Source organism: Oncorhynchus masou, chromosome 12 (genome assembly GCF_036934945.1).
Source record: "Oncorhynchus masou masou isolate Uvic2021 chromosome 12, UVic_Omas_1.1, whole genome shotgun sequence".
Taxonomy (NCBI): Eukaryota; Metazoa; Chordata; class Actinopteri; order Salmoniformes; family Salmonidae; genus Oncorhynchus; species Oncorhynchus masou.
Window position 1 is genome coordinate 95,986,978 of NC_088223.1, and position 17,851 is coordinate 96,004,828.

Consider the following 17,851-nt stretch of genomic DNA (forward strand, 5'->3'; position numbering starts at 1 on the left):
TGGGAGGGGACAGAGATCTCTGGGAGGGGAGTGGACAGAGATCTCTGGGATGGGAGTGGACAGAGATATCTGGGAGGGGAGTGGACAGAGATCCCTGGGAGGGGAGTGGACAGAGATCCCTGGGAGGGGAGTGGACAGAGATCTCTGGGAGGGGAGTGGACAGAGATCCCTGGGAGGGGAGTGGACAGAGATCCCTGGGAGGGGACAGAGATATCTGGGAGGGGAGTGGACAGAGATCCCTGGGAGGGGAGTGGACAGAGATCCCTGGGAGGGTAGTGGACAGAGATATCTGGGAGGGTAGTGGACAGAGATCCCTGGGAGGGGAGTGGACAGAGATCCCTGGGAGGGGAGTGGACAGAGATCTCTGGGAGTGGAGTGGACAGAGATCCCTGGGAGGGGACAGAGATCTCTGGGAGGGGAGTGGACAGAGATCTCTGGGATGGGAGTGGACAGAGATATCTGGGAGGGGAGTGGACAGAGATCCCTGGGAGGGGAGTGGACAGAGATCCCTGGGAGGGGAGTGGACAGAGATCTCTGGGAGGGGAGTGGACAGAGATCCCTGGGAGGGGACAGAGATCTCTGGGAGGGGAGTGGACAGAGATCTCTGGGAGGGGAGTGGACAGAGATCCCTGGGAGGGGAGTGGACAGAGATCCCTGGGAGGGGAGTGGACAGAGATCTCTGGGAGGGGAGGGGACAGAGATCTCTGGGAGGGGAGTGGACAGAGATCCCTGGGAGGGGAGTGGACAGAGATCCCTGGGAGGGGAGTGGACAGAGATCTCTGGGAGGGGAGTGGACAGAGATCCCTGGGAGGGGAGTGGACAGAGATCCCTGGGAGGGGAGTGGACAGAGATCCCTGGGAGGGGAGTGGACAGAGATCTCTGGGTGGGGAGTGGACAGAGATCTCTGGGAGGGGAGTGGACAGAGATCTCTGGGAGGGGAGTGGACAGAGATCTCTGGGAGGGGAGTGGACAGAGATCCCTGGGAGGGGAGTGGACAGAGATCCCTGGGAGGGGAGTGGACTAGAGGTTGGCCGATTAATCGGCATGGCTGATTAATTAGGGACGATTTCAAGTTTCATAACAATCGGTAATCAGCATTTTTGGTTGGTGATTATGGACAATTACATTGCACTCCACGAGGAGACGGGGTGGCAGGCTGACCACCTGTTACGCGAGTGCAGTAAGGAGCCAAGGTAAGTTGCTAGCTAGCATTAAACTTATCTTAACATAATCACTATGGATCCCCCCCTGCCAAGGCAGCAGCTATTCTTCCTGGGGTCAATTATGGATAACCCCTCTGCCAAGGCAGCAGCTACTCTTCCTTGGGTTTATTATGGATCCCCATTAGTTCCTGGCAAGGCAGCAGCTACTCTTCCTGGGGTTTATTATGGATCCCCATTAGTTCCTGCCAAGGCAGCAGCTACTCTTCCTGGGGTTTATTATGGATCCCCATTAGTTCCTGTCAAGGTAGCAGCTACTCTTCCCGGGGTTTATTATGGATCCCCCCTCTGCCAAGGCAGCAGCTACTCTTCCTGGGGTTTATTATGGATCCCCCCTGCCAAGGCAGCAGCTACTCTTCCTGGGGTTTATTATGGATCCCCCTCTGCCAAGGCAGCAGCTACTCTTCCTGGGGTTTATTATGGATCCCCCTCTGCCAAGGCAGCAGCTACTCTTCCTGGGGTTTGTTTTGGCTCCCCCTCTGCCAAGACAGCAGCTACTCTTCCTGGGGTTTATTATGGATCCCCATTAATTCCTGCCAAGGCAGCAGCTACTCTTCCTGGGGTTTATTATGGATCCCCATTAGTTCCTGCCAAGGCAGCTACTCTTCCTGTGGTTTATTATGGATCCCCATTAGTTCATGCCAAGACAGCAGCTACTCTTCCTGGGGTTTATTATGGATCCCCCTCTGCCAAGGCAGCAGCTAATCTTCCTGGGGTTTATTTTGGATCCCTCTCTGCCAAGGCAGCAGCTACTCTTCCTGGGGTTTATTATGGATCCCCATTAGTTACTGCCAAGGCAGCAGCTACTCTTCCTGGGGTTTATTATGGATCCCCCTCTGCCAAGACAGCAGCTACTCTTCCTGGGGTTTATTATGGATCCCCATTAATTCCTGCCAAGGCAGCAGCTACTCTTCCTGGGGTTTGTTATGAATCCCAATTAGTTTCTGCCAAGGCAGCAGCTACTCTTCCTGGGGTTTATTATGGATCCCCATTAGTTCCTGCCAAGACAGACGCTACTCTTCCTGGGGTTTGTTATGGATCCCCCCTGCCAAGGCAGCAGCTACTCTTTCTGGGGTTTATTATGGATCCCCCTCTGCCAAGGCAGCAGCTACTCTTCCTGGGGTTTATTATGGATCCCCCTCTGCCAAGGCAGCAGCTACTCTTCCTGGGGTTTGTTTTGGATCCCCCTCTGCCAAGGCAGCAGCTACTCTTCCTGGGGTTTATTATGGATCCCAATTAGTTCCTGCCAAGGCAGCAGCTACTCTTCCTGGGGTTTATTATGGATCCCCATTAGTTCCTGCCAAGGCAGCTACTCTTCCTGTGGTTTATTATGGATCCCCATTAGTTCATGCCAAGACAGCAGCTACTCTTCCTGGGGTTTATTATGGATCCCCCTCTGCCAAGGCAGCAGCTAATCTTCCTGGGGTTTATTTTGGATCCCTCTCTGCCAAGGCAGCAGCTACTCTTCCTGGGGTTTATTATGGATCCCCATTAGTTACTGCCAAGGCAGCAGCTACTCTTCCTGGGGTTTATTATGGATCCCCCTCTGCCAAGGCAGCAGCTACTCTTCCTGTGGTGTATTATGGATCCCCAGTAGTTCCTGCCAAGGCAGCAGCTACTCTTCCTGGGGTTTATTATGGATCCCCCTCTGCCAAGGCAGCAGCTACTCTTCCTGGGTTTATTATGGATCCCCATTAGTTCCTGCCAAGGCAGCAGCTACTCTTCCTGGGGTTTATTATGGATCCCCATTAGTTCCTGCCATGGCAGCAGCTACTCTTCCTGGGGTTAATTATGGATCCCCATTAGTTCCTGCTAAGGCAGCAGCTACTCTTCCTGGGGTTTATTATTATGGATCCCCATTAGTTCCTGCCAAGGCAGCAGCTACTCTTCCTGGGGTTTATTATGGATCCCCATTAGTTCCTGCCAAGGCAGCAGCTACTCTTCCTGGGGTTTATTATGGATCCCCGTTAGTTCCTGCCAAGGCAGCAGCTACTTTTCCTGGGGTTTATTATGGATCCCCGTTAGTTCCTGCCAAGGCAGCAGCTACTCTTCCTGGGGTTTATTATGGATCCCCCTTTGCCAAGACAGCAGCTACTCTTCCTGGGGTTTATTATGGATCCCCCCCTGCCAAGACAGAAGCTACTCTCCCTGGGGTTTCTTATGGATCCCATTAGTTCCTGTCAAGGCAGTAGCTACTCTTCCTGGGGTTTATTATGGATCCCCATTAGTTCATGCCAAGACAGCAGCTACTCTTCCTGGGATTTAGAAGGTGAATTCACCAATTTGTAAGTCGCTCTGGATAAGAGCGTCTGCTAAATGACTTAAATGTAAATGTAAAATCATGGATCCCCCCCTGCCAAGACAGAAGCTACTCTCCCTGGGGTTTCTTATGGATCCCATTAGTTCCTGTCAAGGCAGTAGCTACTCTTCCTGGGGTTTATTATGGATCCCCATTAGTTCCTGTCGAGGCAGCAGCTACTCTTCCTGGGGTTTATTATGGATCCCCCTCTGCCAAGGCAGCAGCTAATCTTCCTGGGGTTTATTTTGGATCCCCCTCTGCTAAGGCAGCAGCTACTCTTCCTGGGGTTTATTATGGATCCCCATTAGTTCCTGCCAAGGCAGCAGCTACTCTTCCTGGGGTTTATTATGGATCCCCGTTAGTTCCTGCCAAGGCAGCAGCTAATCTTCCTGGGGTTTATTTTGGATCCCCCTCTGCTAAGGCAGCAGCTACTCTTCCTGGGGTTTATTATGGATCCCCGTTAGTTCCTGCCAAGACAGACGCTACTCTTCCTGGGGTTTGTTATGGATCCCCCCTGCCAAGGCAGCAGCTACTCTTTCTGGGGTTTATTATGGATCCCCCTCTGCCAAGGCAGCAGCTACTCTTCCTGGGGTTTATTATGGATCCCCCTCTGCCAAGGCAGCAGCTACTCTTCCTGGGGTTTGTTTTGGATCCCCCTCTGCCAAGGCAGCAGCTACTCTTCCTGGGGTTTATTATGGATCCCAATTAGTTCCTGCCAAGGCAGCAGCTACTCTTCCTGGGGTTTATTATGGATCCCCATTAGTTCCTGCCAAGGCAGCTACTCTTCCTGTGGTTTATTATGGATCCCCATTAGTTCATGCCAAGACAGCAGCTACTCTTCCTGGGGTTTATTATGGATCCCCCTCTGCCAAGGCAGCAGCTAATCTTCCTGGGGTTTATTTTGGATCCCTCTCTGCCAAGGCAGCAGCTACTCTTCCTGGGGTTTATTATGGATCCCCATTAGTTACTGCCAAGGCAGCAGCTACTCTTCCTGGGGTTTATTATGGATCCCCCTCTGCCAAGGCAGCAGCTACTCTTCCTGTGGTGTATTATGGATCCCCAGTAGTTCCTGCCAAGGCAGCAGCTACTCTTCCTGGGGTTTATTATGGATCCCCTCTGCCAAGGCAGCAGCTACTCTTCCTGGGTTTATTATGGATCCCCATTAGTTCCTGCCAAGGCAGCAGCTACTCTTCCTGGGGTTTATTATGGATCCCCATTAGTTCCTGCCATGGCAGCAGCTACTCTTCCTGGGGTTAATTATGGATCCCCATTAGTTCCTGCTAAGGCAGCAGCTACTCTTCCTGGGGTTTATTATGGATCCCCATTAGTTCCTGCCAAGGCAGCAGCTACTCTTCCTGGGGTTTATTATGGATCCCCATTAGTTCCTGCCAAGACAGCAGCTACTCTTCCTGGGGTTTATTATGGATCCCCGTTAGTTCCTGCCAAGGCAGCAGCTACTTTTCCTGGGGTTTATTATGGATCCCCGTTAGTTCCTGCCAAGGCAGCAGCTACTCTTCCTGGGGTTTATTATGGATCCCCCCTTTGCCAAGACAGCAGCTACTCTTCCTGGGGTTTATTATGGATCCCCCCCTGCCAAGACAGAAGCTACTCTCCCTGGGGTTTCTTATGGATCCCATTAGTTCCTGTCAAGGCAGTAGCTACTCTTCCTGGGGTTTATTATGGATCCCCATTAGTTCATGCCAAGACAGCAGCTACTCTTCCTGGGATTTAGAAGGTGAATTCACCAATTTGTAAGTCGCTCTGGATAAGAGCGTCTGCTAAATGACTTAAATGTAAATGTAAAATCATGGATCCCCCCCTGCCAAGACAGAAGCTACTCTCCCTGGGGTTTCTTATGGATCCCATTAGTTCCTGTCAAGGCAGTAGCTACTCTTCCTGGGGTTTATTATGGATCCCCATTAGTTCCTGTCGAGGCAGCAGCTACTCTTCCTGGGGTTTATTATGGATCCCCCTCTGCCAAGGCAGCAGCTAATCTTCCTGGGGTTTATTTTGGATCCCCCTCTGCTAAGGCAGCAGCTACTCTTCCTGGGGTTTATTATGGATCCCCATTAGTTCCTGCCAAGGCAGCAGCTACTCTTCCTGGGGTTTATTATGGATCCCCGTTAGTTCCTGCCAAGGCAGCAGCTAATCTTCCTGGGGTTTATTTTGGATCCCCCTCTGCTAAGGCAGCAGCTACTCTTCCTGGGGTTTATTATGGATCCCCATTAGTTCCTGCCAAGGCAGCAGCTACTCTTCCTGGGGTTTATTATGGATCCCCGTTAGTTCCTGCCAAGGCAGCAGCTACTCTTCCTGGGGTTTATTATGGATCCCCGTTAGTTCCTGCCAAGGCAGCAGCTACTCTTCCTGGGGTTTATTATGGATCCCCCCTTTGCCAAGACAGCAGCTACTCTTCCTGGGGTTTATTATGGATCCCCATTAGTTCATGCCAAGACAGCAGCTACTCTTCCTGGGATTTAGAAGGTGAATTCACCAATTTGTAAGTCGCTCTGGATAAGAGCGTCTGCTAAATGACTTAAATGTAAAATTATGGATCCCCCCTGCCAAGACAGAAGCTACTCTCCCTGGGGTTTCTTATGGATCCCATTAGTTCCTGTCAAGGCAGTAGCTACTCTTCCTGGGGTTTATTATGGATCCTCATTAGTTCCTGTTGCCAAGGCAGCAGCTACTCTTCCTGGGGTTTATTATGGATCCCCATTAGTTCCTGCCAAGACAGCAGCTACTCTTCCTGGGGTTTATTATGGATCCCCCTGCCAAGGCAGCAGCTACTCTTCCTGGGTTCCAACCACATTAAGGTACATCACAAAAAAAAACTAACTCAGTACATCATTACACCACTACATATCTACAACACAAAATGTGTAATACCACTATACAACAATATGAACATTTACACGTGTGTAGAGTACGTGTGCGAGTGTCTGTCTCTAAACAGTCTGCATTGTTCCATAAAGTGTAGTTTTATCCCTCCCCCCCCCAAATGTGATTTTACTTATTGCATGAGTTACCTGATGTGGAATAGAGCGCCATGTCTCTGTGTAGAACTGTGCGTTTCCCGGACTCTGTTCTGGACTAGGGACCGTAAAGAGATCTCTGGAGTCTTGTGGGGTGAGCATGGGTGCTAGTCGTCTGAACAGACCGCTCAGCATGTCAATACCGTTCAGTTACGATGTGTCAAGATTTGCTGACACTGATGAGACTGCTACTATAAAAAGGTGAGCAAAGTGTAACCATGCCAACACTTTGCTTACTGACTGACCAAGTTCATAGGATAAAGAACATGCAACAAAAAAAAAAGTAAATTTCTCACCTTTTTAGTTTGTCATTTGGTTCAGAGTAAGTATCATGAAACGCCTTTGCCACTCGTCCTGGATGTTCAGACCATTTCCGCGGACATCTGTTGAGAGTTTCATGTACTTTTACCGCAGGCCCATCACTTATGAAAGGTTTAATTTCCTGTGTTCGGCCCCTTCTGCCCTGTGATTGGATAACGCCCAGCGGAGCGTCCTGTCAGTTATAAGAAGGCACAGTGAGGGTTGTTTTCCATCCAGCAGAACATTTAGAGACAGTCACTGGCAGACTTTTCCCTTTTTCTGGTTTCCTCCACATAGGTTACCTCAGACATCTCATTTTATTTTTGTATTATTTTATTAGTATTAAATCCGAATTGTTTAACCAAAATATGACGTTCAAAGGGAACTAATTTACCTGTATGGAATCTCCTCCCGGAATTTGTTTATCTTAGTGTTGCTGTATTCACTTTTTCTCCGTCAGTTAACTCACTTTCCTTTATTCTAATTATCCATAACTTTATGTAAATATGATTTATGGTTAACGTAAGAGAAGGTGTGTCGTCACGTCACGTTGGAACGTACCGCGGGCGGTGGCAGGAGACGTCGTTATTATTATTGAGGACCGAGGCGAAAAACCCGGCAGCAAATGTCATTTGTCTACGGTGTACCATTTAAAACGATGGATAAATACGGGGAAATAGCTCCGGTTTGAATTCCCACCGCGCCAGGTTAGTTAGTCGGGGCTGCAACTCTGTCCTTCTGTTCCCAGGTAGGCAGTCACTGGAAATCATCATTTGTTCTTCACTGACTTGTCTAGTAAAATACATAAAATGTTGCTCCTGTCATCCTGTATCATCCAAGCCGTTACGTTTTCCTGACAAGCTGTTATTCAACATACCGTTAGTGTGTTTTCGAAATAATTGGTAAGATGTTGTCAGTGGTGGAAAAGGTACTCAATTTTAATACTTGAGTAAAAGTAAAGATGCCTTAATAGAAAAATGACTCAAGTAAAAGTGAAAGTCAGTAAAATTATACAAGTATTTAATATATATATATATATATAAGTATCAAAAGTTAATGTAATGGATAAAATATACATAAGTATCAAAAGTATACATAAGTTCAAATTCCTTACATTAAGCAAATCAGATGGCACCATTTAAATAATACTAATTTGGGTAACCAGGGAAACACAACCCTCAAACATAATTTACTAACGAAGCAATTGTGTTTAGTGAGTCCTCCAGATCAGAGGTCCAATTCAAAGGGGCTTTATTGGCATGTGAAACATATACTGTATTTACATTGCCATAGCAAGTGATATAAACAATCAGAAATGGAACAGTAAACACCACACACAAAGTTTCAAAAGTGACTATCTCTCTGTGTCCTCTGACAGGGACCATTAGGACAGATCTTATGTATCCGTTGAAAGGGACAGATGCTGAGTTGTGGTAAAGGGGCTTTCTTTTCTTTCTCTGTTTCTCTGTCTGGTTTCTACAGACCTATAGTTCCTCAGTCAGAAATAAAACTTGGTCCCAAAACAACTCCTAGTCCTTTGGGGCCTGTTTCACGGACACAGATTAGTTCAAACTAGTCCTGGCTTGGACTAAAACACCCAATCAAAACATGCTGTTTAGTCCAGGATCAGTTTTAATCTGTGCCCTGGAAACCAGCCCTTTGTATCTGCAGTTCTGAATGAACGAGGGGTGGTAACAATATAGTGGAAGCTCCATGAAAGCCTAGGGGTTGATTTCTGAACTGGTTGTAGTCTTAACTCTGTTCACTAATGGTCTGGACTAGGGGTTGATGTAGTCTTAACTCTGTTCGCTAATGGTCTGGACTAGGGGTTGATGTAGTCTTAACTCTGTTCGTTAATGGTCTGGACTAGGGGTTGATTTCTGACAGGGTTCTTAACTCTGTTCGCTAATGGTCTGGACTAGGGGTTGATTTCTGACAGGGTTCTTAACTCTGTTCGCTAATGGTCTGGACTAGGGGTTGATTTCTGACAGGGTTCTTAACTCTGTTCGCTAATGGTCTGGACTAGGGGTTGATTTAGTCTTAACTGTTCGCTAATGGTCTGGACTAGGGGTTGATGTAGTCTTAACTGTTCGCTAATGGCCTGGACTAGGGGTTGATGTAGTCTTAACTCTGTTCACTAATGGTCTGGACTAGGGGTTGATGTAGTCTTAACTGTTCACTAATGGTCTGGACTAGGGGTTGATGTAGTCTTAACTCTGTTCGTTAATGGTCTGGACTAGGGGTTGATGTAGTCTTAACTCTGTTCGCTAATGGTCTGGACTAGGGGTTGATTTCTGACAGGGTTCTTAACTCTGTTCACTAATGGTCTGGACTAGGGGTTGATGTAGTCTTAACTGTTCGCTAATGGTCTGGACTAGGGGTTGATGTAGTCTTCACTCTGTTCGCTAATGGTCTGGACTAGGGGTTGATGTAGTCTTAACTCTGTTCGCTAATGGTCTGGACTAGGGGTTGATGTAGTCTTAACTGTTCGCTAATGGTCTGTACTAGGGGTTGATGTAGTCTTAACTGTTCGCTAAAAGGTTCTTCAAAGAAAGTAATGAAAAGCACTATACAAAATAAATGTATTATTTATTATGGTCTGACGCGTCAGCGGAAATGTTGCATTTATGTAAAGTGTTTTGTAAATACGAATGCACATGTGTTGTGCCACCATATAAACAATTCATTAGTTAAATCAATATTGCCAATGTTTTTATTAAGATATATTCTATAATGGAGTGACAGATTTAAAAAATGAACCACAAAAGGTTCTATGAGGAACCATTATAAGGGGTTCTTCAAAGGACTTATAGGGGTTCCTTCATAGTTTCAATGTGAAGAACCCCTAAAGGATACTGCAGGAACCTTAACTTTAGAGTGTAGTGGTTGATTACTGACAGGGTTGTAGTCTGGGTTGACTTCTGACAGGGTTGTAGTCTTTACTCTGTTCACTAATTGGTCGCGTGGTCCCATGGTGTTTATACTTGTGTACTATTGTTTGTACAGAATGTGGTACCTTCAGGAGTTTGGAAATTGCTCCCAGGGATGAAACAGACTTGTGGAGGTCTACACATTTTTTTCTGAGGTCTTGGCTGATTTCTTTTGATTTTCCCATGACGTCAAGCAAATAGACACTGAGTTTGAAAGTGGACATTGAAATACATCCACAGGTACACATCCAATTGACGCAAAACATGTCAATTAGCCTATCAGAAGCTTCTAAAGCCATGACATAATTTTCTGAAAATTTTAAAGCTTGGAAATTCCTTCATCTTGCATGGCTAATTCTTGTGGCTTTGTCGTGCTTAAATTGTTCCACCTGTCTCAGATCAGATTTTGTTCAATTGCGGTTTTCAATTTCAGCAAATGTCTTTTTGGTATAATTCAACTTATTGCGTTAAAGGTTGTTTCTACTGTTTCCGAGTTTCAAAGTATTCTTATTGTAGCTCTGGGTTGATTTGCTACTCGTGTTAGCCTAGTGGTTAGAGCGTTGGACTAGTAACCAAAAGGTTGCAAGTTCAAATCCCCGAGCTGACAAGGTACAAATCTGTCATTCTGCCCCTGAACAGGCAGTTAACCCACTGTTCCTAGGCCGTCATTGAAAATAAGAATTTGTTCTTAACTGACTTGCCTAGTAAAATAAAGGTAAAATAAACATTTTGTCTTCGGTGTTTCAGTTGCATTTTTTGTTTGTTGCATTTCTCTGGTTTTCTCAGATTTGCTTTTGATGCTGCTTTTTGGAATATGCAGTTGATGTTTCTAGGAGCTGAATTGACTCCATCTTTATTGTTTTGGTATTGTGAGCTATTGAAACACTGTATAGAGTTCATCATTTCATTTGAGTTTAATGTTTCATTGAATTTCTCTGCACTGTTTGGAGCCCATCTGTACGATTGGTTCATGTTGTAGAGTTTATTGGTCTGTTTTGTTGAATGAACATTGCCGGGTAATTTCTTCCGAAACTCATTGATCTGACAATGGTGTCTGTGGTCTGACAGTGAATTCACTAATGGAGGGGGTGTCAATGTCCGTGATGGCATAATCGACTACACTTGTCCCAAGAGCTGAGCAGTAAGTAAACCGATGTAAATGTAAATGTAAAGAGTCCCCTCTGATTCTATCATTAAGCATGTACAGGCCAAGGCTTGACAGAGATGTACTAACTCCTTTCCATTCTTGTTCTGTATTTGGTCAGGACTGTTTCTATTATTTATAATAGGGCTACTGTACAAGAAGGGGTGTCCAAGTATGTGGTGGTTACCTCCCGCATCAGTGTAGTCAGGCTCAGAACCTGTTTGTGCACTTTACCCTCTGCCTGAAATTGAAGGATTTCTGTCTGGAGATTGTAAAAAATATTTATAAAAATAAAAACCTGATCATCATAATATGCTGAATCGGAAGGAAGCTGCATTGTCACAATAGACTGTACCTTTTCATCCAGTCCTGCTTTATGCGAAATGATTCCACTCGAGTCCCTGTTTTAATATGTTGAATGTTTGATTGATGAGAGAAAACTTTCTCTATAGCCTGAGGGACACTGAGTATCTATGTCTCCGACACCATGTTTCCAGTAGAGTTAGAATGTCCTGTCCCATGATGTTTTTAATCCATTCTGGATTTGTTGTTTTATAACCAAAATGTGAAGAGTTTAGGACCTGGATATTCCAAGAGCTGATAGTTAATGATCTCATTTTTAATATATATATTTTTTTTAAGAACAAGAAAAAAAATGTACATAAAATAAAAAGTATATATGATATTGTAATGACCTGACTAGATCATAAATGAACAATTGTCCAGACAGAGGCTTGAGTTTTTCCCTCCCTGGAAGCTCAGTGTGCCCCTATTTAGGTCTAACTGGCAGCCTGTGCTCCTAAGAAAGTCCAACCCCAGGATACAAGGGTCCTGCACAGCCGCCACCCACACAGGAAGTCCTGCCCCCTACTGTCAGTCATTATTCCCTTCCCTTTCATGGGTGCCAGCTCACCTGTGACTGTGCGGAGCTGCACAGTTGTAGGCTCACACTGAGTCCGACCTGGCACAATATCTGGCCTCACCAGGGTTACTGTGGACCCAGTGTCCACCAGGGCGGAGCAGGGCACCCCCTCCACAGTGACAGGGACATGACAAAAGTCCCCAACACAGGTCCGGCCCACCACAACAACAGGCTCCATCCGCTTGCCCTCGTCTGCTTCTGGGGGAAGTGGAGCCTTGCTTCCCCGTCTGTGCCGGTGGGCTCCTCCTGAAGATGATGGTGGTTGGGATAGAAAGCCAGGGGTCCGCACTACCCGGTCTATGCGGACCCCGAGCCGTTTCCCTGAGCTCTGGGGGACATGGGGCAATCTCGGCACAGATGGCCTGGCTGGCCACAACCCCAGCAGACCCTGGGACCAGGGCTTGTGTTTCGTGCCGCCTGTAGCGACACAGCCCGAATGAGTTTTGTCATTTCGGCCACCCAAGCAGGCTTTTCCGGCTCCGGGCTGCTCTGCCCCCCCAGCTCGCACAGAGGGTGTGTCTCCCTGCACCCCCACCAAAGCCCCAGCTGAAGCCCCAGCCCACACCAGCTCCCTCTCCAAAGCCATCTCCAAGGCTGTCTGCAATGACTCAGGATGAGCCAGCTGGGTCTGTATGCGCAGCTCCGTAGGAGAGAGCGCCTGTATGAACTGGTCCCGTGCTAGCTCGCTCTGCACGGAGGGGGCATGTGAGCATATGCCCGCCGAGAGAGGCTCTCAATGTCATTAGCTAGCACCCGTAGAGGCTCTCCAGGCTGCCTGCGTCTATTACTCAGTTCGGAGCGCAGTAGCCCGGGCTGTACACACTGTCCATAGCGCCTCCTCAGTGCTCCCACTAAAGCACCATAATCATGCCTGTCCTCGGGGCTAATCAATATCAAACAGGCCAGAGCTTCATCTGTGAGGCATAAAGCCAACTGCAGTGCCCTTTCTTCATCCGACCACCCCCTAAAATGAGCTAACAGTTCAAACTGAGCATGAAAAGCTTCCCAATCCGCCGGTCTTAACAGATACGGACGCAGCCGGGAACTGGGCGCCGCCATGTTTGTTTACATCCTGAGCCCCAGATTCCTCGTCACGCCGCGTCGACGTCGCCACTTCGGTCCGCCCACCAGAATCCGCGCGAAATACAGTCGACGAAGCACTCATGCCCGCTTCAGCCGCCATCGCTCTAACGTCCTCCCTCAAGCGGCCTCTGCGCTCCGACGCCCTGGCGATCTCCTCAGACAGAACCCCCGACGTCCATTCACACGCACCTCCTTGGCCATAATCATCCCCTACCTCCACCTTCACTTTCGGATTCCCTCAACGCATTTTCAATCCCCGTTCTCACCTACGGTAGCTAGCCACATAAGTCAGCTAGCTAGCTGGCTAACTTGTATCAACGTTTTTACTTCTGACACCAATGTAATGACCTGACTAGATCATAAATGAACAATTGTCCAGACAGAGGCTTGAGTTTGCGAATTGACGGTTTATTAAACCAACTTTACACAGGCTACTGTTTGGGCCGTAGCACACGCCAAAAAGATGACATAACCCACAAGCCAATCGTGACCTTCTCTTGGGAAGCCCAGACGTAAGAGAGAGAGAACAAAGGCTGAACCTGGTCTTAACTTCCAATGCTCCACCCCCCCTCCACGCCACTCCGCCAACCACCAGGATGCCCGGCATCAGAACATTCCAGGCATTCCCGTGATTGGCAGATAGCAGGTTGATTGACATGTCGGACCCCGCGAACACCGGGTACTGGTCAGTACAACACAACCACCACCTAGCCTAACACATAACACACAGCTGTCTGTGCGGGTCGCTACAATATTATTATACTACCAGTGGCTAGATTATCTGTCTAGCCCAGTATAGTCTGCATATTAGATGCAGTAGTTGGTGCACCTGTCCAATCACTGATAGTTCTAGGGGTATTTTGCCAGAGGTTCTCAGCATATATAGGCTGATGCTCTGAATGATACATGGTGTAGGACTGCATCATGTGCTGCACTTCTCAGAAGGACAGTGTTCTGGCCGACCCCGGAGTAGTGGTCAATGCTGTGTTGTGATGGGGTCTAGTAGAGCTGTGTTGTGATGGGCTGGATCTAGTAGAGCTGTGTTGTGATGGCCGGGTCTGGTCGTGCTGTCCTGAGGCGGGTCTGGTCTGGTAAATCTATGCTGTGTTGGGCCTGTTCTAGTAGAGCTGTGTTGTGTTGGGCCTGGTCTAGTAGAGCTGTGTTGTGTTGGGCCTGGTCTAGTAGAGCTGTGTTGTGATGGGGTCTAGTAGAGCTGTGCTGTAATAAGCCTTGTCTGGCTCTTCTCTCCTGAGGATGGTTGAGGTACTGTTGTTTCAGAAGGTGGGGCGGGGGGGTCTCTGTTGCTGGGGTGATGGGTGTTTGGGTCCTTGCCAAGTGTTGCATCTTTTAGGTCCTTGGCAAAGGTTCTGATACTGTCCTGATCAAGATGTACATTATTGTATAAGTGTTCAGATGTCAGAGTGGGGTGGTGAGCCATTGTGACCTTGAGCAGTGAGGCACAGTCCACGGTTATCTGTTGATTTATATTGTCCATACTGTCCTGGGAAGTCTTCTCAATATTGGTTGTTGGAAACATAGCCTGTGCCCGTTCTGCCACACTTCTCACTGCCCTAGATACATTTTCATCTTTGGCAGGAAGGTTGTTTGTGCCAATTTGGATGATGTTGTTATCAGGGGTGTCAATCCTGGTCTGACTGAGTAGCTGCATTTCACTGTCAGTTGTAGGACACCAGAACTTACACACCTGGTGTCTAGGGAATCATCTTTCCTGGACCAAGAACTTCCCATTTGAATCAATACAGATTGTATTTGTGGGTGGTTGTCTGGGCTGGGGCAGACTGGGAGGCTGGTAGGGTAACCTGGGCTGGAGCACACTGGGAGGCTGGTAGCTTGACCTGGGCTGGAGCAGACTGGTAGGCTGGTTGGTTGACCTGGGCTGGAGCAGACTGGGAGGCTGGTAGGGTAACCTGGGCTGGAGCACACTGGGAGGCTGGTAGCTTGACCTGGGCTGGAGCAGGCTGGTAGGCTGGTAAGTTGACCTGGGCTGGAGCAGACTGGGAGGCTGGTTGGTTGACCTGGGCTGGAGCAGACTGGGAGGCTGGTTGGTTGACCTAGGCTGGAGCAGACTGGGAGGCTGGTTGGTTGACCTGGGCTGGAGCAGACTGGGAGGCTGGTAGGTTGACCTGGGCTGGAGCAGACTGGGAGGCTTGTAGGTTGACCTGGGCTGGAACAGACTGGGAGGCTGGTTGGTTGACCTGGGCTGGAGCAGACTGAGAGGCTGGTTGGTTGACCTAGGCTGGAGCAGACTGAGAGGCTGGTTGGTTGACCTAGGCTGGAGCAGACTGGGAGGCTGGTAGGTTGACCTGGGCTGGGGCAGACTGGAAGACAGGTATTCTGACCTGGGCTGGAGCAGACTGGGACGCTGGTTGGCTGACCTGGGCTGGAGCAGACTGGGATGCTGGTAAGTTGACCTGGGCTGGAGCAGACTGGGAGGCTGGTTGGTTGACCTAGGCTGGAGCAGACTGGGAGGCTGGTTGGTTGACCTGGGCTGGAGCAGACTGAGAGGCTGGTTGGTTGACCTGGGCTGGAGCAGACTGAGAGGCTGGTTGGTTGACCTAGGCTGGAGCAGACTGGGAGGCTGGTAGGTTGACCTGGGCTGGGGCAGACTGGGAGGCTGGTAGGTTGACCTGGGCTGGAGCAGACTGGGAGGCTGGTAGGTTGACCTAGGCTGGAGCAGACTGAGAGGCTGGTTGGTTGACCTGGGCTGGAGCAGACTGGGACGCTGGTTGGCTGACCTGGGCTGGAGCAGACTGGGATGCTGGTAAGTTGACCTGGGCTGGAGCAGACTGGGAGGCTGGTAGGTTGACCTGGGCTGGAGCAGTGTCATCAGGCTGTGTGGTGAAGGCCATGCTGGTCTCAGGTTCTGATTGTGTTATGCCAAGCTGGTGGACATGTTCTCTAGATGCAGAGGACATAATGACTCGCTGCTGGTTGAGGGTATCAATGTATCTCTCTCTGCTCTAGCTCCTCTCTCGTTGTGCTCAGATGGTCTCTGAGGTCATCATTTGTCTGACTCAGTTTGTCCATTCTTCTCTCTATTTTAACAACAGATGCTCTGCTCTCCTCCCTGAACTGTTTCATCTCTTCTTTTAGTTTCTGAACAGTGTCCTCCTCTTGAAGCTTGTTCTCTCTGAGTTCTATGACCTCTGCTTCGACTAGACAGAGGGTGTCGTGGAAACGTTGCATAGCAGGTGTTCTTATTGAAATTGACATGTCCTTGACTCTGTCTGCTGCAGGTGAGGTAGGTAGAGGGACACTGAGGGCTTCTTGCTGGGTCACAGAGGCCGTTGGGGCTTGCTTTTCACCGCCATCTCCCTCTACTTTCTCCTCAGTTTCTGAGATGAGTTCAGCTTCTGCTTTTAGGGTAGCAAACATATTCTCTAAATCCTGGCGGCTTGAATCATTGCCTTGTATCAGCACAGTTCCATTATTGTAGAAGTTTACTGTTTGATACGTGTTGTTCTGGTCAGCTTCTTCAAAAATGCTGATCTGACAGACTTGACTAATGCCTCCCTTTTTTTGAGAAAGAGAAATGGTTGTAAATAACCCTTTTCCATGTGTGCCCTCATGTGGTATTAAATATGACATTTGCTCTTGTTTTGCAACTGGTAAGATGTACAAACAGGCATTCATGGTTCTGTCCCATCAACAAACCATGGTTCTGTCCCATCAACAAACCATGGTTCTGTCCCATCAACAAACCATGGTTCTGTCCCATCAACAAACCATGGTTCTGACCCATCAACAAACCATGGTTCTGTCCCATCATCAAACCTTTGACAGCTTTCTCACTTTGGATGTCTGGCGGGTAAACGATTTCCATGGCAACGCTGGTGATGTTGGCTACAATGTTGCGAGTAGCCGAGTCCAACGGTTCCAAAACATGGTTGTGTCTTGTGTTGTATCTAGTGTCTTCAGAGAACAGCATGGCTGTGTTTATACACCTGTCAGCTAAAGGTGTGGCTGAAATAGCCAAATCCACTCATTTGAAGGGGTGTCCACATACTTTTGTGTATATAGTGAAACTTTTTTTAGGAACTTATTTTAGCAACTGGTATACAATCCAGCTAGCTAAGCTAATTGAACAATTCTATCTTAATCTGTTGCATGTTTTGTCTCCCATTCAGTCTTGCATGTAATTTAAATGTATTTAAAAAAAAAAAAAATGTATTTCACTCAACATTTACATTTTATTATTTGTAGGGCCTACTTTCTTTTAGCAGCTGCTGCTCAATTTGGAACTTTCTCCCTCTCGCCCCCCCGTGAGGGTACAAGGCCAACGCAGTAGTTGCCGAGGGTGCAGAAAGTCAGCACCTCAGGAGTAAATGTCAGTTGGCTTTTCATAGCCGATCATTAAGAGTATCTCTACCACTGGGGTGTTAAACAGGCCCCTCATGTAAAAAAAGCATGTGATATATACAGGCTCACAGACATACACCCACAATGTAGAGCAATGTTTACTGTATGTTTACTTCATTATATTTATATGTACTTTATATTTCATGTCCTAGTCATATTTTGTATATATGGCAAATAAAATATAAATATCTCAAACAACTCAAATGAATAATATGTGATATTATAATTTCAAACAACGTTACTCACCAATCCAAAACAGAATCTTCTCCATATAAGAACAGAAACGTTGTCAAAAGATTGGTCACTGTCTGTCTCATCTTGTAGTACTTCACTGTCACTTTCTCGAGCAATCTCATCAATTATATCATGTAGATCTGTATACTTTGTCTTGGTCTTCGATTTTAAAGATTTACTTGCCATATTTACTCTTTGAAACTGCTCTCCAAAAGAAATGCTGCGCGTAACCAAAGTTGGTGCGTCCGGACGAATTTTCCATTGAGAATGGTTGTCGATACGCACGGCTTTCCCACAACAGATAGGC

The 17,851-nt window shown here is 47.7% G+C and overlaps 1 protein-coding gene across 1 annotated transcript in view; it reads right to left on the reverse strand.

The window, feature by feature from the left end:
• LOC135551104 (lysosomal proton-coupled steroid conjugate and bile acid symporter SLC46A3-like) overlaps window positions 1–6,931 on the reverse strand; it is a 33,388-nt gene extending 26,457 nt beyond the window's left edge. The window contains exon 1 of the mRNA XM_064982524.1: window positions 6,848–6,931. The gene's annotated coding sequence lies outside the window, so the exon portion shown is untranslated. The remainder of the gene's footprint in view (window positions 1–6,847) is intronic.
• Between the last annotated feature and the right edge of the window lie 10,920 nt (window positions 6,932–17,851).